Here is an 18,972-nt window from a genome sequence, read left to right as displayed (position 1 = left end):
GATTTGGTCTCTTTAAAGTTATGGATTAATACAACAATAAAATTGTATTTTAACTTTTCTTTTGAATTACAATTTAATTTTGCTACTTTAGGTACAAGAAATGAAATACGATGAGCCTATCCTATGCAAATTTTTTTTTTTTTTTTGCTCGAGTTGCATAGAATTTTTACAGATAAATTCTTATTTAAAAACTTTTAAGTGTTATATTTAGGTTTTTTACCGAATAAATTAAAAAATTAAATCTTGAAATAGGTTGTCGATAGATTAATTATCGAAATGGTATATTTTTTAATGGCACCTATCTAATAGACGCCAATAAATTTTTATATTAAATTTTTTCTTTTAATAAAATATTATTAATTTTTTCTCGGATCAGTATATGACCCGGGTATAGATACTGTATGCGACTAGTTGCGCCTATCTCGAGGCGCCAATGGTGTAGCCTATCGACAAAGCGACTAGTCACGCTTATTTTTTTCCCTATATATACCCCCGAAAATCAAATGAGCACAGACATAAATTTTAACAGAGGAACATACACAAAATTTAGCAGAACGGAAATAGGAAGATAGGGAGAAGAAAAAAAGAAAGGAAAGCAAGAAGAAGGATAAAGTATTTTGGTTTATTTCTTTTTAACTAGAATGTAGAGTCTTGTTAGTAATTTTATTATTTGAAAGTTATTTTGTTAGGTTATTAATTTTGTTAGCTTTTGAATGAAAAATTTTGCATTAAAAATTTTATGTAATTTTTTTTCATTTTGAAACTATTTTAAGAATTTTGAAATTTTTTTAATAGATCTAGTATTGAATATGGAGAATCAGTTTTTTGTATGCGTTTATTTCGATAGAGAAATTTTGACAACAACCGTGTGATGTATATTTGAATGTCGCAAACAAGTAGCAATGTGATTTAATAGAAATATCTCGTTTGATGATATGAAGGAAAAAATTAGTGAAAAATTTATAGACGTTGTGGGAGAAAGATATCAAAAATTTTTTACAAGTTTTCAGTTTCAACGGATCCAATAAAATTTACCGAAATGGAACTTGTAGACGATGAAGACGTGAAGACAATGGTCGCTCTTTATTGTGGGACTCAAAGCAACCAAAATACACCAATTCAATTATTTTCTGAGTTAGCTGGTGTGGAGGCAACTGAAGATCCCACTCCATTAGGTGAAGAAGATGGAGTTCAAGAGCCGTGTATGGTGGTTCTGATATCATATGTTGATAGTCAATCAACTATACACGAGATCAATATTGATCTTAATGTTGCACCCGAGACTGATGTGGTTGGTGATGATGTATACTATAGTAATGATCCTGTTGATCACGAAGTTGATAGTGAGAGTGATCCCGACGTGGATGAGGTCCCAGATGATATTGACGACGAAGGCGTGAATGAGGATGGAAATGTTAACGCATCTTCAGTCGGAAACCAGATTCGTGGTATTATGATACACAATAATCCTGGGGCACACATGTCTCGGATAAACCCCGATGCAGCGCGGGTAGCTGAGTTTTTGGAGTACCCTAAAATTCTACCTGCTCACCGGATGGCCCTATATTCTGATCCAGAGGAGTTGTTCGTGGGCCAGAGATTCGAAAGTAAGGAAGAATGCATATTTGCTATTAAGCGGTATAGCATGAATATATTAGTAGACTACAAAGTCGTCGTGTCTAAACCAACATTATATATTGGAGAGTGTTGGAGGCCGGCAGAAGGCTGCAATTGGCGGATACGATCTGCATTTATCCAGAAGTCGCAGATGTGGGAGATACGAAAATTTGTTGGGCCTCACATATGCACTTCAACACGTATGATAGAAGATCATCGAAAACTTGACTCCAAAACTATCTGTACGTGCATCATGCCAATGGTGAAAGACATGCCGACCATTAAAGTTTCAGCACTGATTTCCGAAATACAAGCACGATTCCAGTACCGAGTATCATACAGGAAGGCATGGATAGCTAAACAGATGGAAATAGAGCAATTGTACGAAGATTTTGATGCATCTTACAATGAGTTACAAGGATGGATAGCCGCTATGAAGGAACACGTGCCGAGGACTATCATTGAGTTGCAGACACGACCTTATTACGGGCCGGATGACCAACTACAATCGAGAAAAAGAATTTTCCATTGGATATTTTGGACGTTTGATCCATGTGTGCGCGTATTTCCTCACTGCAAATCATTTGTGCAAGTAGATGGAACCTGGCTTTATGGAAAATACACACAGATCCTGGCTTTATGGAAAATACACACAGATCCTCTTCTTGCGATTGCTCAAGACGGCAACAGGAACGTGCTCCTGATAGCATTTTCCATCGTCGATAAGGAGAACATGAAATCGTGGGAGTTCTTCCTTACCAACCTGCGGAGGTATGTTATTAGCAACGATAATATTTCCATCATCTCCGATAGAGGGAAAGGATTAATTGTAGCCATTAGGCGTTCCGGTGTACCATGGAGATCCGTTTACTACATCCGGTACATTGCGGCTAACTTCTAGTGAGATTATAAGAATGTAGACTGGAAGAGACAAATTGTCAGAATGGGTAAAGAATTACCTTATCTTTTCAATATAAGTTTTAATGTTTTAGAACAATACTGTAACTTATATTTTCTTAATACATATGCAGCGCACGAGCTAGAGCCACACATTTTTTTGCCAAAGAATGTCTCAACTTGAGAGTGACATGGTGGGTCAAACCAACACATCTTTCCGACAGTGGTTGGGTACCATGGAGCCGTGGTAATGGGCTCAAAATTTTGACGAGGGCTTTCGTTATGGTCAAATGACCACAAACTTGGTGGAGGGGATCAACGTTTTTATTATTAAAAACACGAAATCTTTCGATTTCATCTGTCTTCTCGGTTACATTCTACAGGTTGGCTACCTTGATGCCAAGAATGAGTCAGCAACAAGTCAACCAGGTGGAGGCGGGACACGTCTTTGTCGAAGATGTTAGGGATGCAATGGTTGCAAACCGTCGGATGGCGAGGTCGATAACAGTAGAAGTATATTCATGACGTAATGAAACGTTTCGAGTTACAGAGACCATGGTCGTCGACCTGGTATACCACCTAGGTCCTACGGAGTTGATCTCTGAAACAAACGGTGTGACTGTAGGAGGTTTCAAACACTTCATTATCCATGTGCACATGTCGTGGAAGCTTGTGCTAAAGTTGGGCTCAATGTAGAACTATTTATCGATGAAGTGTACACCATCGAACGCACATTGCGTGCATGGAAAAACGAGTTCCCCGTGCTAAAACTGCATGGCTAAAACTGTGGACCCCTAACTGTCATCCAACAAAGTTTGCGATACGAGATGGCTAAAATCAGAGACCCCAACCGTCGTCTGACAAAGTTCGCGATCTGACATGGCTAAAATCTGCGAACCCCAATCAGTATGAACGAGTGTTATGCAAATTGGATAATAGGGGTAAGTATATCAAGTGGACCTTACCGCCGTTTGCATCCGGCATGAGTACACCCCTTATAAAGTGCATAATGTAAGCTCGAACGGCCAGCATCACCTCCCATTCATTGGCAGTACTCGGCAAATGCTCAAAATTGGCCTTTAGCCATGAAAATCTCAAACTGGTAAATTTCCCCTCACTTGGCGAGCGTCCAAGTAATTTATAGCAAAGGGTAGTCGGCCTAGAGATTGAACTTACACCCGTGACCGCATTCCTGTCGATGGGAAGCCCGAGCTGTAATGCAACATCCTCTAGAGTGACGGTACACTCTTCGCACGGCAAATGAAATGTATGGGTCTCAGGACGCCATCGCTCGACTAAAGCAGAAATCAAGTCGTATCGCAGATCAAAAGTCTGGATCAATGTCGCTAATCTGAACTCGACTAACTCTAAGTATGGTATTAGGCGTTCATCTGGCAGAAACCCTACACTATTAACACGGCCCCTCAATACGCGGTACGGACCTTGACATTATTAAATTAGTAAAATAGTTAATACAATATAATTTAATTTAACAAATAACATGAGTATCAAATAAAAATTTTATTACCATCTCATTAATAGTACTTGATATGTGATTATTATTATTAATCAAAGAACCCATTTGTCGCAAATCAAATTAAAAAAATGAATTCATTTAATTTGTTTCAAAAATACAATAAAATATTTCAAATTTCAAAAACAAAACACGGTAAATAAATATCTAATAATTTCTCATAATTTACCTACAATAAAAAAATTTATGTCGATTACAATAATAATATAATTAAAAATAATATAAACTATCTTAAAAACATACAAATTAAAAAAATAAAAATAGATACATACCCGAGTAGTTTATGCTCAAACAACCTATAAAATTATATAACAACAAATTTAATCAACATTTTAATAAATCAATAAAACTATTAAATAAATAAAAATCAAATAAAATTATATTATATAAAATTACATTATATAAAAATTAAATGAGTTAACAACAACTATATGATTAAAAGAGTCAGTTATGATTAAACTTTTAATGAAATGATTTTTAATTTTTTATAAACTTTGGATCCGTTTGATTACCGGTAAAATATTTTCCGTAAAATGATTTCGGAAAATGTTTTACTTTTTGTAAAATGATTTCTTGAAAAATATTTTACGGTGTTTGATTGAATCTGTGTAAATTTTCTGTTGTTTGGCAGATTTCCTGAAAATATTTTCTGGAAAAGTTATTTTTACATATGTCGAAACCGCTTTTCGAAAACAAAAAAAAAATTAGTTTCGACTTAAAAATGAAAATTGGAGTCGCCACCAATCCTTTATTGAGGTGTGATTGGATCACCTGAAAACGACTTTGGTCTACGAGTTTTAGGAAAAAACTGGTTCGGGAGTCAGCTACGTACAAGGAAGGATTAGCACCCTCGTAACGCCCAAAATTGGTACCAAATTACTTAATGTCTTAAGGTCGAATGAATAATTTGCTTTTGTTTTAAAAAAACTCGTCTCGAGACAACAAAATGTCACATCCAGTGAGTTAGGACACAACCCTTTGAAGTCTCGAGAGTAAATTTAAATCTTGAAATGTTTACAAATTTATTGAAAAAAAGATATTCGGCTATTTAAATTCAACGAAAAAACTGAAGCCCAATAAGTTAGGGCACAATCTCCTCAAGAATTTCGAACGCCGAATATTTTGAAAGTCAGCTATTGCACTCCCTTTCACGGCCTTCTGACTCACATAGACTATATCAAATTCAGAAAGTAAAATCTACCATCTGGCCATTCTCCCATTCAAAGCAGTCGCCTCCATCATATACTTTAAAGGATTTAATTTTGAAATCAGCCAGGTCTTATGGTACAACATGTACTGCCTCAGTCTCCGGGTTGTCCAGATTAAGGCACAACACAATTTCTCAACTGGCGAGTATCTCATTTCACAATCAGTGAATTTTTTACTGACTATAAAACCCAACAGTTTTCCTGACCTAGCTCTGAAGGTGCATTTCGTTAGATTAAGCTTGAGCTGGAACTTTCTCAGGACCTGTACATGTTCCTCCTCCATTCTGGATTTTACAATCATATCGTCAACGTAAACCTCTATTTCTTTTTGCATCATGTCATGGAACAAGGCTACCATGACTCTTTGATATGTTGCCCCAGCATTCTTTAAACCAAACGGCATCACCTTATAACAAAATGTACTCCACAAGGTGATGAATGTGGTCTTTCCCATATCTTCAGGATGCATCTTAATCTGATTGTATCCAGAGAACCCGTCCATAAAGGAGAACAGAGAGTAGCCTGCTGTATTATCCACCAGAGTGTCAACATGAGGCAATGGAAAATTATCTTTTGGGCTGGCCATGTTCAGGTCCCTGTAATCCACGCACATTCGAACTTTCCCATGTTTTTTAGGGACTGGGACAATATTGGCTACCCATTCAGAGTACTTGATCGGCTGTAAGAACCCAGCATCAAATTGTTTTTTGAATTCTTCTTTTATTTTTAGCACCATATCAGGCATCATCCTTCAAAGTTTCTGCTGTATTGGCTTGCAATCCTCTCTTATAGGAAGGCGATGCACTACGATGTCAGTGCTTAATCCTGGCATATCTCGGTATGACCATGCGAAGATATATTTAAATTCCTAGAGTAACTCAATGAGGTCTCGCCTCGCCTTTGTGGTAATATCAGTTCCAATATTCACCTTTTTTCCCTCCTCCAAGCTCACAATTTCTATTGACTCCTTGTGAGGTAGGATTTGTTCCTCTTCCTGTTCTACCATCCTCAACAAGTCCGAAGATAAACCACAGTCTAGGTCATCTTCCAAGTCATGCGATCTCTCTAAAACATGTCTTGTTCGAAAGGAAATTCTGAGTTTGTAGCAGCGTCATTCATGTCATGGATATCTGGGGACCTACGGTGGGTACAAAAAAATATACAAAGAATATATGAATTTATGAATGATTATTTGTACAATATGATTATAAATGTAATGAAAGAATGATTTGGAAGACAGTCTCAAACAAATGAAAGAATAAAAGAATACTTGCTTGAAGTGAGTGCAAAAATGCATTTTATTAGAATGATAACGTTCAGACATCAGCCTATTTCACAAAGGAATTCTTATTATTTTTAGGCTAAAAAGGACAAGAATGTTCTGAACATTACTCTAAAAAAGCTCTAAAGACTACAGAGATTTCTTCCGCAGTCCAATTATTTAGCTCGCTCCTAGGTTCGTAAGGGCGAATTCCTAACAAGATCATTCTTTCAGCCAGGTCTATGGCATTGATTTGAACACTTCCCAATACTTCTTCATACATCGTATTCACCCCATTATCAGTGTGATTGGGTAGCGGATTTTCTGTATTGGATGAATCGTCAAATTTGACAATACCCATGTTGATAAACCTTTCAACTAGTTTCTTAAAAGAGGTGCAATTTTCTGTGGAATGCCCCGTAATTCCTGCATGATAATCGAACTGTGCATTTGCATCATACCATTTAGGGTATGGAGGCTACAAGGGCTTTAAATAGTAAGGGGAGACGACGTGTGCATCGAACAACCTTTGATATAGCTCCTTATACGACATTGGAATCGATGTGAACTGGGGCCTCTCATTGTTTTGTCTTGTACCTGATTCCTGCCTTAATGAGCCTTGCTGATTGGCAACCCCCTTTCCTGGCTAATTTACCGTGATCGACTTCGAGTAACCTTTGTTGTATGTACTCGTGTTGTTCACCTCATTTTCTTTCTTTCTCAGGACCGACCTTTTGTTACTTTCTCCAGCATCTATCTTTCCACATCTTATGGTATTCTCAATCATCTCGCCATTCATAACTATATCTGAAAAGCTCTTTATGGCGCTCCTCAGCATGTGTGTGATGAATGGGGCTTTTAACGTATTAATAAAGAGCATCGTGGTTTCCTTCTCTAGGAGCGGTGGCTAAACTTGGATGGCAACCTCCCTCCATCTCTGCCCATATTGCCTAAAACTCTCACTAGGCTTCTTCTCCATGTTTTGTAAAGTAATTCTATCAGGAGTCATATCTGTGACATGATTATATTACTTCATGAATGCTTGTGCTAGGTCCCTCCACGAACTAATCCTGGTACAGCTTAATTGGTTATACCACTTGGACGCTGCTCCCACTAAGTTGTCCTGGAAACAGTGTATTAGTAGCTGGTCATTGTTGACATATCCAGCCATTCGTCTGCAGAACATGGTGATGTGAGCTTCAGGGCAACTGGTCCCATTGTACTTTTCAAATTCTGGAATTTTGAACTTGTGCGGAAGAACTAAATCTGGAACCAAGCTCAGATCTTTAGCGTCAATTCCCTAATGACTATCAACACCTTACATCGCTTTGAATTTTTCCTCCAACCATCTACACATTTCCTCTAGCTGTTTTGGTAATTCTACCTTAGTCTTTTCCTTTTCCGTTACTTCATCAAAATCGGGAATCACTAGATTAGCTGGGTTATTTCCTGGATTTGAACCTGATCCAGTTTGAAAGTTCACTGGCATCGAGTCATCAGCCTGAGGCCTAATTGTGACGGATGGTCTCCGTGGGTGCATCTCAGCTTGGACCTGTAGCTTAGGTGGAGTAAAACCTGGAGGATATAGCGGCTCATCATTATCCTCACTGGGGTTGGTCATGGGGCCTTTCCCTTTATCTTTTCCCCCAGTCAATAATTGGGTCAACTCGGTCATCATGCTTTTTTGGGACTCTAGTATTTTGTTTGTCCTCTCCTGTTGGATCTTATCCAACCGCTCTTGCATTTGCGCTTGCAGCCGGTCTTGCATCTCCCTTTGTAATTATTCGAGTTTTTCTAACCTTTGGTCCATGTCTTTCGTCTTAGCTCGGGTACCGTAACGATGTTTAGCTGACAGGTTTTTTGCTGGTTGCCAAGTAAACTGAAATAATTTTAACTAATTAGGACCTTTTGGTGGATTTTAATGCATATGATGTGATGTAATGTAATGCAAATGCATGAAGTGAATGCAAAAAGGCGTCAATTAAATTCAATTCCATTTAGAAAACTTTACTAGAAAATAAAAATCTTTACATAAAACAAATTACATATATGACCTAGCCCTAACACTCAAAGCTTTAATTTTCCTAAGCAGCGAAGCTAACTCGTGCCCCCGGTCTGATTCTAGCTCGTACTTTACATTTAGTATATCAGCTTGTACTGCCAAAGTTTGTAGATAATCTGCTACTTCTCGAATCTGAGTCACAGCCTCCCCCATAATATGATCTCTGTTTTTGACTTGGTTCTGACAATAAAGGAGCTGTTCTTTTGACGCTCTTCACTGGCTTAAAGGGATTCAATCCGCATTTCATAATTTTGTAATGCCATTTCCAATTCTTCCACTCCTCTTTTCATTTGCTCAATCTTGTCTACGCTTGCTCTTAGCTCCATTACAGAATTACGGTTTCGATACTGAGACAGAATTTTTTCAAGCTTGGCCACTCTAGCTTTTAGCTCACCCTTTTCATTTTGACTTTCTGACAAGCTCTTCTTTAAGGTCTCATTTTGCATCTGGGGCTCTTGGAACTACCTTTCCCATCTATCGGCCTTGATCTTTTCCTCCTGAATTTCCTGACACCACTGCTCTGAAGTTTTCCCCAGCCCAGTAGCTTTCATCGAACAACGCAACCTCTTATAGTCCGTTTTCAAACTATCCAAATCGCCCTCAGCCTTATTCTTCCCTTTTCTTAATTTCTCAGATTCTAGTTTTTGAACATCCATGTCAAGTCTCAAATTCATCTTCTCTTCTTCCATTTGTTCTATCTTCTTTTCTAACTCTGCATTCTTTCTTTTAAAATCCTGTTTTATAATCTCTAACTCGGAGGGAACAACTTGCAGATGTTTTTGTGTAGGCTGACTGTCTCCCTGACTTTTCCCTGAAATGTTATCATTAATCCTTCTACCCCACCACTCGATATATTCAGGGGTCACTATCGGACCTACTGCCAAGCTCTTCATCTGTCGAGTCTGATTCCAGGCACTGGACATCTCTCGAATCTTCTTCTTGTAACCATCATCTTTATATGAAAATTCACACTGAGCTAGCCCCTGAGTTGCAGGTATGAACTACTTTGACCTATACTGTCTTAGCACCAGCAACGATGCATAGCCAATAGCTCCCTAAATCCCAAGTAGTGGAACCTAATCAAAATTACCGCATCTATATAAGATCTCATCTGGAAGCATCCAAGGAGCTCTCCATTCGATATCCTCTTCTCGAAGATTCTAAAAAATTTCCATCCATTTTCCTTCTGAGATATTATCTCACCTCGGTATAGCCACTATCTCCTTCAAAGGTGAATAATTTTTGGAGAAGACCCGATAAGAAACTTTATCAACTTTCTAAAAGTGACTATGGAACCATGCTAAAAGGAGCTGCGCACATCCAATGAATCTACCCTCACATACTCTTCGGCATTCGTTCAACGATCTAAAGGTTTCTGCCAAAATTGTCGGGACTGGTGTAACCCTCTTATTAAGTCGGTCAAAGAGATCAGTGACTGCTTCATCAACGTGCCCTAGGGCTTTAGGAAACACAACTAGGCCATAAACACTCAAGGTAAAGACATTTACTTTCTTCTTCACATCTGGGTGTGCTAGAATCAAATCCCTCAAATTTTTCCGAGGAATACATTTGCTATCCCCCTTCTGCTTGATCCGCGCTGCAACCCATTGCTCGCTCATTCCAGTGATATTCACCAATTTCTTCAAAAAGGTTGGGACATTGGCAGCTCTCGAGTAAACTTTATCTGCTTGAATCTTCGAGCAATGAAGTAAAGCCATGTACTCCTCCACTGTAGGTACCAAATCACCTTCCTCAAAAGTGAAACAACTGTAAGCAGGATTCCAAAACTGGGCAAGGGCACGAAACAAGTATTTGTCCACCTTTATGTCAAGCAGATAAGGCAGATCTCCTTAGCTAGAATAAAAAAGCTGCTTGACCTCATCATTCCACTGATCCCAGATTTCTTTTAATTCTTGCAGAGTATTCTGGGTTACACTAATACGAGTGAAATTCCACAACTCTGATACATATCCTTCGGCCAAACTATCACCTTTTTCTCACTGTATCATCTCAGACCAAGTTTGGACAGCCGCATTGTCCTCCACTTTATCAAGAAATTCATTTTCCATGATAAGCTCTCTATCTAGTAACTGAATAGGAATCGACGCCTTTTAGGAAGAAATGCTATGCAGTCCAAATGCTATGCAATCAAAGCAAAATATACAACAGTTAGTATCATGTATAAAAACAACATTCAACACAAATAGGAAATAATAAAGTACCAATTCGGGAATCTACTAGGGTTTGGTATAGTTCTACCTAAGGCAAGTTCCTAAGGTTCACTATATGAGGTTTCGGCTTCTAGAGCAAAGGTACCCAAACCAACAGATTCCTCGATTCTCACCCATTATAGGCTCATATAGACCGAGTTTGGTTCAGGGGAATACATTTCCCTATCGCTGCACGGAGATGAAAATCTCACGAAGACATAGGTACGGATGTATTCCGAAAGTGGTCCACTATTCTGCACGGAGGTGAAAACCTCACGAAGGACTAGCTTCTCATTCCCACATAAAGGGGTAAAATCACCAAACTTATGTAATGTGATATGCAAATATTTAAACCAGTCGAGCAAGTATATCATGAAGAAAACAAATGAATGCAAAAGGGAAATCATAATTTAAAAAAAAAATTTGATTTTTCGACCATAAGACAAAAATTAATCAATTTATGGCTCGACTCTTTAGCATCCCCAGCGGAGTCACCAAGCTGTCGAAACCGCTTTTCGAAAACAAAAAAAAATTTAGTTTCGACTTAAAAATGAAAATTGGAGTCGCCACCAATCCTTTATTGAGGTGTGATTGGATCACCTGAAAACAACTTTGGTCTACGAGTTTTAGGAAAAAACGGGTTCGGTAGTCAGTTACGTACGAGGAAGGATTAGCACCCTCGTAACGCCCAAAATTGCTACCAAATTACTTATTTAATGTCTTAAGGTTGAATGAATAATTTGCTTTTGTATTAAAAAAACTCGTCTCGAGACAACAAAATGTCACATCCAGTGAGTTAGGACACAACCCTTTGAAGTCTCGAGAGTAAATTTAAATCTTGAAATGTTTACAAATTTATTGAAAAAAAAGATATTCGGCTATTTAAATTCAACGAAAAAACTGAAGCCCAGTAAGTTAGGGCACAATCTCCTCAAGAATTTCGAACGCTGAATATTTTGAAAACTCATGTATAAAACAAATTTAGTAGTTTAAACAAATCAGTAATATATCTAAAGAATAAAAATATTTTAATATAATTTTTACATGTATATATAAAACAATATTATATAAAACTTTCATAGAAATCCTTAAAACATAAAAATATATATATAACATGAAAAAACATACACCGCAAAATAAACACATCAAAATATATGCATTATAATGGATTTAAAAAAATAAAATAATATATTGTAAGATAAAACAATAATATATGACGGTGATATAAATAGAATAAAATTATGCATGCAAAAGGTTGAATAAATCGTCATAAAAATATAATATTGACAATATAGGATGTAATAATAAAACGAATCATGCCTATGTAAAAATGTTATGGATTATAGAAGTAAAAAAATTAATAGATAAATAGAGGAAATATTAAAACTTAAATATAACATAAATAGCTGATATAATAATAATACTAATAAAGACAAATAAAATAAATTGGTCAGAGGACAACATTGAAATAATAATGAAATTTGGAGCGTATTTTGTAATAAATTAAAAGGTTAAAATCGAAATAGGACTAAATTATAAAACGCGCGAAGAAGCGAGGGCCAGATGAGCAATAAATCCAACCTGTAAACATGTGTCATTTCCTCAGAGGATTTGCGTGTTGGAGACTACATCGCAATTCAAAAAAAACTTGCAGCCCAATTTTAAAATAAAGAAAAGAGTGTAAAATAAACTAAATTGGAACAAAATGAAAATGGGGAAGGACTAAAGGCGTAAATAGCCCATTAACAAGAAACACGCGGATCCCCCTTTGACCGGGTCGGGTTACATACGGGAAAGCTTGAAACGGCGTCGTTTTGAGCATTCTGAATCCCACCAAAACGGCGCCGTTTTGGTCCTTCTATAAAGCCCAAAATTTTGCTTTGAAATTCATTTAGATCCCCATTTTTTTTAAAAAAACTTCAAAAAAACCTCTCAACTCTCTCCCCTTTTCTCTCCTTCCGGCCAAACCTCCGGTCTTTGGGCCACCTTAGCGGTCATTTAAAGTCGGCACAGCCATTGTCGTCATGGTGGCCGGAAAACGAAAAGTCATCATTTTTTTGATTTTTTCGTTCCCGAGCCCATGGAACGCCGATTTTTATCGAAATCGGCAACTCTCTTGCAGAAAAGGTATGATTTTTACCCTTTTACTTTCGGTTCTTTTTTTAAAAAAATCCAAAAAAAATAAAAAATAAGTGAATAAATAAATAAGCCGGGGAAAAAAATAAAAGACTACCTTTGAAAAAGATCGATATTTGAACTGATTTTTCTTGATTTCTTTTTGATTCATTACTAAGTCCAAAAAAAATACATAGATTTGGGTGTTTATATAGCCCAAAAATTCCCTATTTTTTCTATTTTTTTTACACTGTTTGTATTTAATTTTGGACTCTCCTAGTCTACTTTGCAGGTGAATGTGGCGGCTAGTGCGGAGAAAACAATACGCGCGGAGGCTGGCTCCGAGTCGTGCGGGGCTGGAGACGGAGCGGCGACTGCTGATTTTTCTGCTTTAGGGTTTCTTTCTTTTTTGTTTTTATTTTTTTGTGGACTAGGGTTTGTTGTTATGTATTGGGTTTGTATTAGGCTAGGGTAATTGGGTTTTTATTTACTATTTGGACTTTATTTGGTTTATTTTGGATTGAGCCAAAATTGGCCTATTACAGCTGCCCCTCTTTACTCGTTTGTCGTGTAATGGAAACGGAGCAAAGACTTTAAAAATGACCAATTTTGCCCGGTCGTGCTTGGACCTTTGTGTTCCTCTTCTTTAAGTAGCCTCATCCCATCCTACCGCATCTTCAGAGGTATAGGAATTGGTGCTTCGATCCACTCCACTTGGGAAGATAAGATCCATGATCTGCTCCACTCACCGCTAGGAGACAGATTCACATTCTTCAACTTACTCCACCTTTTTTCAGGGGAGATAGGACCGGTGGCTTACATCTGCTTCACTACTATCTTAGGAAGATAAGATTTGCCGTCCTCGACCTGCTCCGCTACTGCTTAGGGAGACAGAATCTACAATCTTCAACCTACTCCACTGTTGCTCAGGGAAATAGGAGGGGCTTAAATTTGCTTCCCTACTACCTTGGGAAGATAAGATCCATGATCTGCTCCACTACTACTTAGGGAGACAGTATCTACATTCTTCATCCTACTCCACTTCTACTCAGGGAGATAGGACCAATGGCTTAAATTTGCTTCTCCACTATCTTGGGAAGATAAGATTCGCTGTCTTTGATCTGCTCCGCTACTGCTTAGGGAGACAAGATCTGCAATCTTCAACCTACTCCACTGCTGCTCAGGGAGATAGGACTAATGGCTTAAATCTGCTTCTCCACTATCTTGGGAAGATAAGATTTTCTGTTTTTGATCTGCTCCGCTACTGCTTAGAGAGACAGGATCTACAATCTTCAACCTACTCCACTGCTGCTCAGGGAGATAAGATTAATGGCTTAAATCTGCTTCTTCACTATTTTGGGAAGATATGATTCGCCGTCTTCGATCTGCTCCGCTACTGCTTAGGGAGACAGGATCTGCAATCTTCAATGGTCTATTCTTTGGGGAATAAGACCTGCATGAACCTAATTATGCCTAATGATTGGGATGCCATGATCAAAGTGAATCAAATGCTCCTAACTAGGCATGTATGAATATGCTTGCAAGAATACAAAATGTCATTTTTTTCTCTTTTTTTGTCATTTTTTTAGAATGATCATTTTTTTATCTCCTATGTTGTCATTGCTCGAAGTTTATTAATGTCTTATCACTGACGTGCTATAACACCTTCCTGCTCGATCAGCATCCAAAACACAACTTAATCAGATTGCCCCACTATAAACTTCAAAGTTCAATCCATTAGGACATAAAATTTGTACCATTTTTCTCCCCCTGTAACCCAAGGGTAGAAAAACCTGGTCTTCTTCAATCTTCTCCTATTGCAATTCAAGGATGTGAAACTTTTTGACCCTTTACACCATTCCCAAGGTGTCAAACCAGATGCCTATACACAAATGAATGATTCGCTTCTCCAAGAAAACCCCTTTTTATTGCTTAGTGATTGAAGCTTTATCACCAACATGACATCTTGTCATTTTGTTCAATCAATACTTCTGACAACAAAATCTGAAGGAACATCTGAAGGGATAATCTCAACTTAGACTTTTCCTTCTTAGAAATTTCATCATTTAAGCTTGGTATATTCTAAACAATAGTCCTGTTTTAGATTACTGTATTATTTAGAAACTTCTAGAGTAATATGAAAAACTTCCCTTGTGAAAATTTTATTAGTCCATTAATCACTATTCTAATGCAACATGCTTGCAAAAGATTATAACACTAGATATGAATAAGATAGCTCAAAGTGAATAAATTATCGAGAAGTATGTATATATAGAAAAGAATTGATTGAGAACAAGTTTCTTGAAAAGAATAAAGTATTTCAAGGATAGCAAAGAATAAGGTATTCTAGGGACAATAAGTTCAATATAAATAGTAAGAAAACTAAGTGCCCAAGATATCGCAGCCTGAGCTTCTCTGTACAAACTTTCTTAAGACATGTGTTTAGAAGATCTACAGCACTCTGTCGATACCCTAAACGTCGCATAACCCCTTTCCTGTTAATTCAGGCATAACAAGATCACCACATGCCCCGATCAAAATTTTGAACTACTCTGATCACCTCATGTCCCATCTTGATCAAAATTTGAGTCGCCCTTTTCGGGTTTTCAACTCAAATCCCCTTTGGTCTCAAGGCACCCTTTTCGGGTTTTCACCTTGGCCTCTCGTTTTCTCTCTCTTTTTTTAAAGACTCAAAGCGCCCTTTGCGGGTTTTCACCTTGATCCTTCCTCTTTTAGGTAAAGTACCTCTTGACTACATCTGAGTTTACAGGGTTTGGCAAGTTTTTACCATCCATCTCACTTTGCTTAAGTGCATTCATGCAATGGTGACATTCTGCTAAATGACATTTAGGTGAATCAAATTGTTATAGACTGTGTTTGGCGTAACTGCTTAAGTGTATTTGCTATCAAATTGCTAGCCACTTACAACTAAAAAAATGGCAATGTCTGCTACCAGGAAGCTTGTTGGGTTCAAATCAAAACACACAAAAACCAAAACTTAGCCTAAATAATCTAATCATAAAACACTACTCCGATTGTTAGCGTTCCATTAACTGATTCACCATCTGCTATCAAATTGCTAGCCACTTGCACCTTTCTTTAATAAGACTTTGATTACTTCTAGATGGGACCCTTGAACATCATAGTGAAGTGGAGTGAATCCCTTGCGATTAGTGGCTCTCACTAAAACTCCTAATGAAAGCAGAGTTCAGACAATCTCTAGATGTCTTTTCTGCGTCGCAAAATGAATCGCACCCATGCCATCCATGGCAGCAGCACCAACATCAGCCTTTTGCTTGCAAAGATAACTCATTACCGTGCTTGCTCGGCCTATGTTTGCTAAATGTAGTCTATATCACAAGGTTACCGACGTCAAAGAAACAAATTGAAAACTGAAGGCTATCATGCATGGTGAAAACAATGAGAGATCCAATACTAACGATGTTATCGAGAATAAATATATACAATACAATTCATTCAAAAAGTGCAGAATGCACATCGTTTGAGCATGGTACAATTCTAAACCGATGACCTCTTTCTTAGTAGAGAACTAATTAGGCTATGCATCATTCACAACAATTGCAACATTTCAAGCAACAAGTATATTTTGTTCTAATTTTAACAGTTCATACAGTTACACCGGACCAAATTGAATACAAAATACAACAAAAATTAACCAAAAATTAACCACATCTTCAGTATAACAATAATCAAGTAAGATCTATTAAAACCTTTGTTATTAATGAAAATTTTACTATATTTCAATTCTAAAGGATTTGCATAAATGTTTATAAGAAATGTGCTAGGGACAATCAAATGCAGTAATGTCTAGAGCATTTTATCCCATCCCAGATATGTTATTTAATATGTAATAACCGGGAAGAAGATAAAGTATAGCATACTTATGCAGTTAAAAATCGTAGGAGCTCCAGGTCCTGTAATATAGATTAAAAATAGTAGGAAAAAAAGTAGTAAATTGTTATATTTACAAAAAAACCAATATGAAACCCAGAAGAAACTATACACAGCTAAAGTTGACATTGGATACCAATTTCAAGATCATGCCGTGGGTGAGCAGCGACGGACCTCCTGGTCATTGACGAAAGGATCCTTTCATTCAAAGGAGGATGTGGAGCGCAGTGAGAGTCAGAGGACTTGACTGTAGTCTCAATTGGTGGAGTCATCACTGTGAGTTACAAACAGTGTTAGCAATAATAAACAATTCTTGAATAAGATTTAAATAGCAATAATAAACAATGATTGTAGAAATTTCATTGATTTGTTGCATTTCTTCTTTGATTTTTCTCTCGTGTTATCGATTATATAACTTAACCAATCAAATGCTTGTAGAACCATGCAGTGAAAAAAAAATTGTCACCACATATTGGGTAAAAGCTGTTTCGATTTCAGAAAACTGCCTAAGTTTTGCATTTGACATGGAGCTTTTCTGCTTTGAAAACTGAAGGTTTTCTTAGCACTTTAGCAGCAGAGTATCATCAAATTTAACAATAACAAAACAATTCAACATAAAACTCTCAAAATCCCAAAATAAAACTGCCAAAGAAAAAGGAAAAAAAAGAAGAATTCTACTAATTGATTCTTTTACTCTGTTTGGAAAAATAATCGGAAAATAATTTTTGTTTTAAAGATGATTTCATAGCAGAGTCTTTCGCTCGGTGATTCCACAGCTGATCGTTTACATTTAGGAAAAACGTTTAGAATCAATTAAATTTATAGCTTACAAACACAGATCTACAAACTACTACCTCTTAAAATCTTCTAAAGTGAGAAAATACAAAAGCAAAACCAACCAAGGCTAATAAAAAAGTGATTTCAGCTCAAGATAAGCGCCAGATGATTTCTCACCAGAAAAAAAAAATTATATCATACAAATCTAAGAAATTAAAAATAATGCATCTCTGATTCTGTGCTACAGCCACGTTACAACTTACAAAAAGTAGAAACAACCACATAAAGAAAAAGAAAAAAAGCAGAGCAGAAACGAGAAACGGAGCATAAAAGCCAAAAAGAAATGAAAAATAAACGAAGTAACCGTCGAAAAATAGAATTTCAACGTACCAGTAGCGGTTTCCAGTTCTGAACCAAAATGAATCTTTCAAGAAGCTTGAAGAAACACACAGATCTCAAAAACAAAGAGAGAGCAAAAATAATAAAAGGATAATAGGCACTAAAATAGAGAAATAACACCTTAGAGGAGGCTTTAAATGGAGAAGTAGCAAAGGAAGCTGTGCCGGTTCCTGCTCTCTTTCTTGGTTACCATTTAAAGCCAAACCCGAAGAGCAGAAAAGTGAAGGTTACCAGATCAGGAGAGGAGGGAACCGAGGAAATGAAAAACCACAGCGATAATCGATAGCGAGGAGAGTGGGGGATTACTGGAAAATCAGTTCTCGACGTTTTCTCAGGGAAGTTTTCTCATGGAAATTTGAAGGAATGAAGGAATGGAGAAGAATGGATGAAGGGAGCTTACTGGATGAAGGGAGAAGAATGCCTGAGAGCTTTAGGAAAATGTCTTACAGAAATTGAAACGGTAAGACAATTTCCCAAAAATTGTAAGGCATTTTCCCGTGTTTTGGAGTTGATTTTCCAAATGGAAAATGTTTTCCGCCAAACAAACACTGGAAAAGTTGGAAAATAATTTCCGGAAAATCAAATCCCACAATCAAACAGACCCTTATATGTTAAACTCACAAAATACTAAACTAAACACAACAATTTATAACTTAATCCTATCTGACAGGCGCGACCCGTTTTTTACCCGTATTTTGACCCGTTGATCGTATTTTTACCTGTATATATATTTAAATATTTTTAATAAAAATAAAAAATTAATATTTTATTTAAACAAAAAATATTTTTTAATATAAAAAATTGATTCGCTCCTATCAATAGGCGCGATTAAAAATAATATTTTTAATATAAAAATTGATTCGCGTCTGTCAGATAGGCGCGATTAAAATTTTTTTTAATATAAAAATTTGATTGGCGCCTGTCAGATAGGCACGATTACAAAAAACATACCATTTCGGTAATTAATCTATCTGACAACC

At 36.9% G+C, this 18,972-nt stretch overlaps 1 long non-coding RNA gene across 2 annotated transcripts; it reads right to left on the bottom strand.

Annotated features, from left to right (window-relative positions):
- Positions 1–16,806: 16,806 nt before the first annotated feature.
- On the bottom strand, positions 16,807–18,594 carry LOC105788472 (uncharacterized). 2 transcript variants are annotated; one of them, XR_001132043.2, is made up of 3 exons: positions 17,984–18,460; positions 16,953–17,090; positions 16,807–16,839 (listed from the first exon to the last, which is right to left on the bottom strand). It is a non-coding gene; the product is annotated as an uncharacterized LOC105788472 (long non-coding RNA). The 2 variants fall into 2 exon arrangements; XR_001132042.2 differs by having other exon boundaries at positions 16,807–17,090; positions 17,984–18,594.
- Positions 18,595–18,972: the final 378 nt, after the last annotated feature.

This window comes from Gossypium raimondii, chromosome 2, assembly GCF_025698545.1.
Source record: "Gossypium raimondii isolate GPD5lz chromosome 2, ASM2569854v1, whole genome shotgun sequence".
In the NCBI taxonomy this organism is placed as follows: Eukaryota; Viridiplantae; Streptophyta; class Magnoliopsida; order Malvales; family Malvaceae; genus Gossypium; species Gossypium raimondii.
This window is presented reverse-complemented; position numbering and strand designations above follow the sequence as displayed.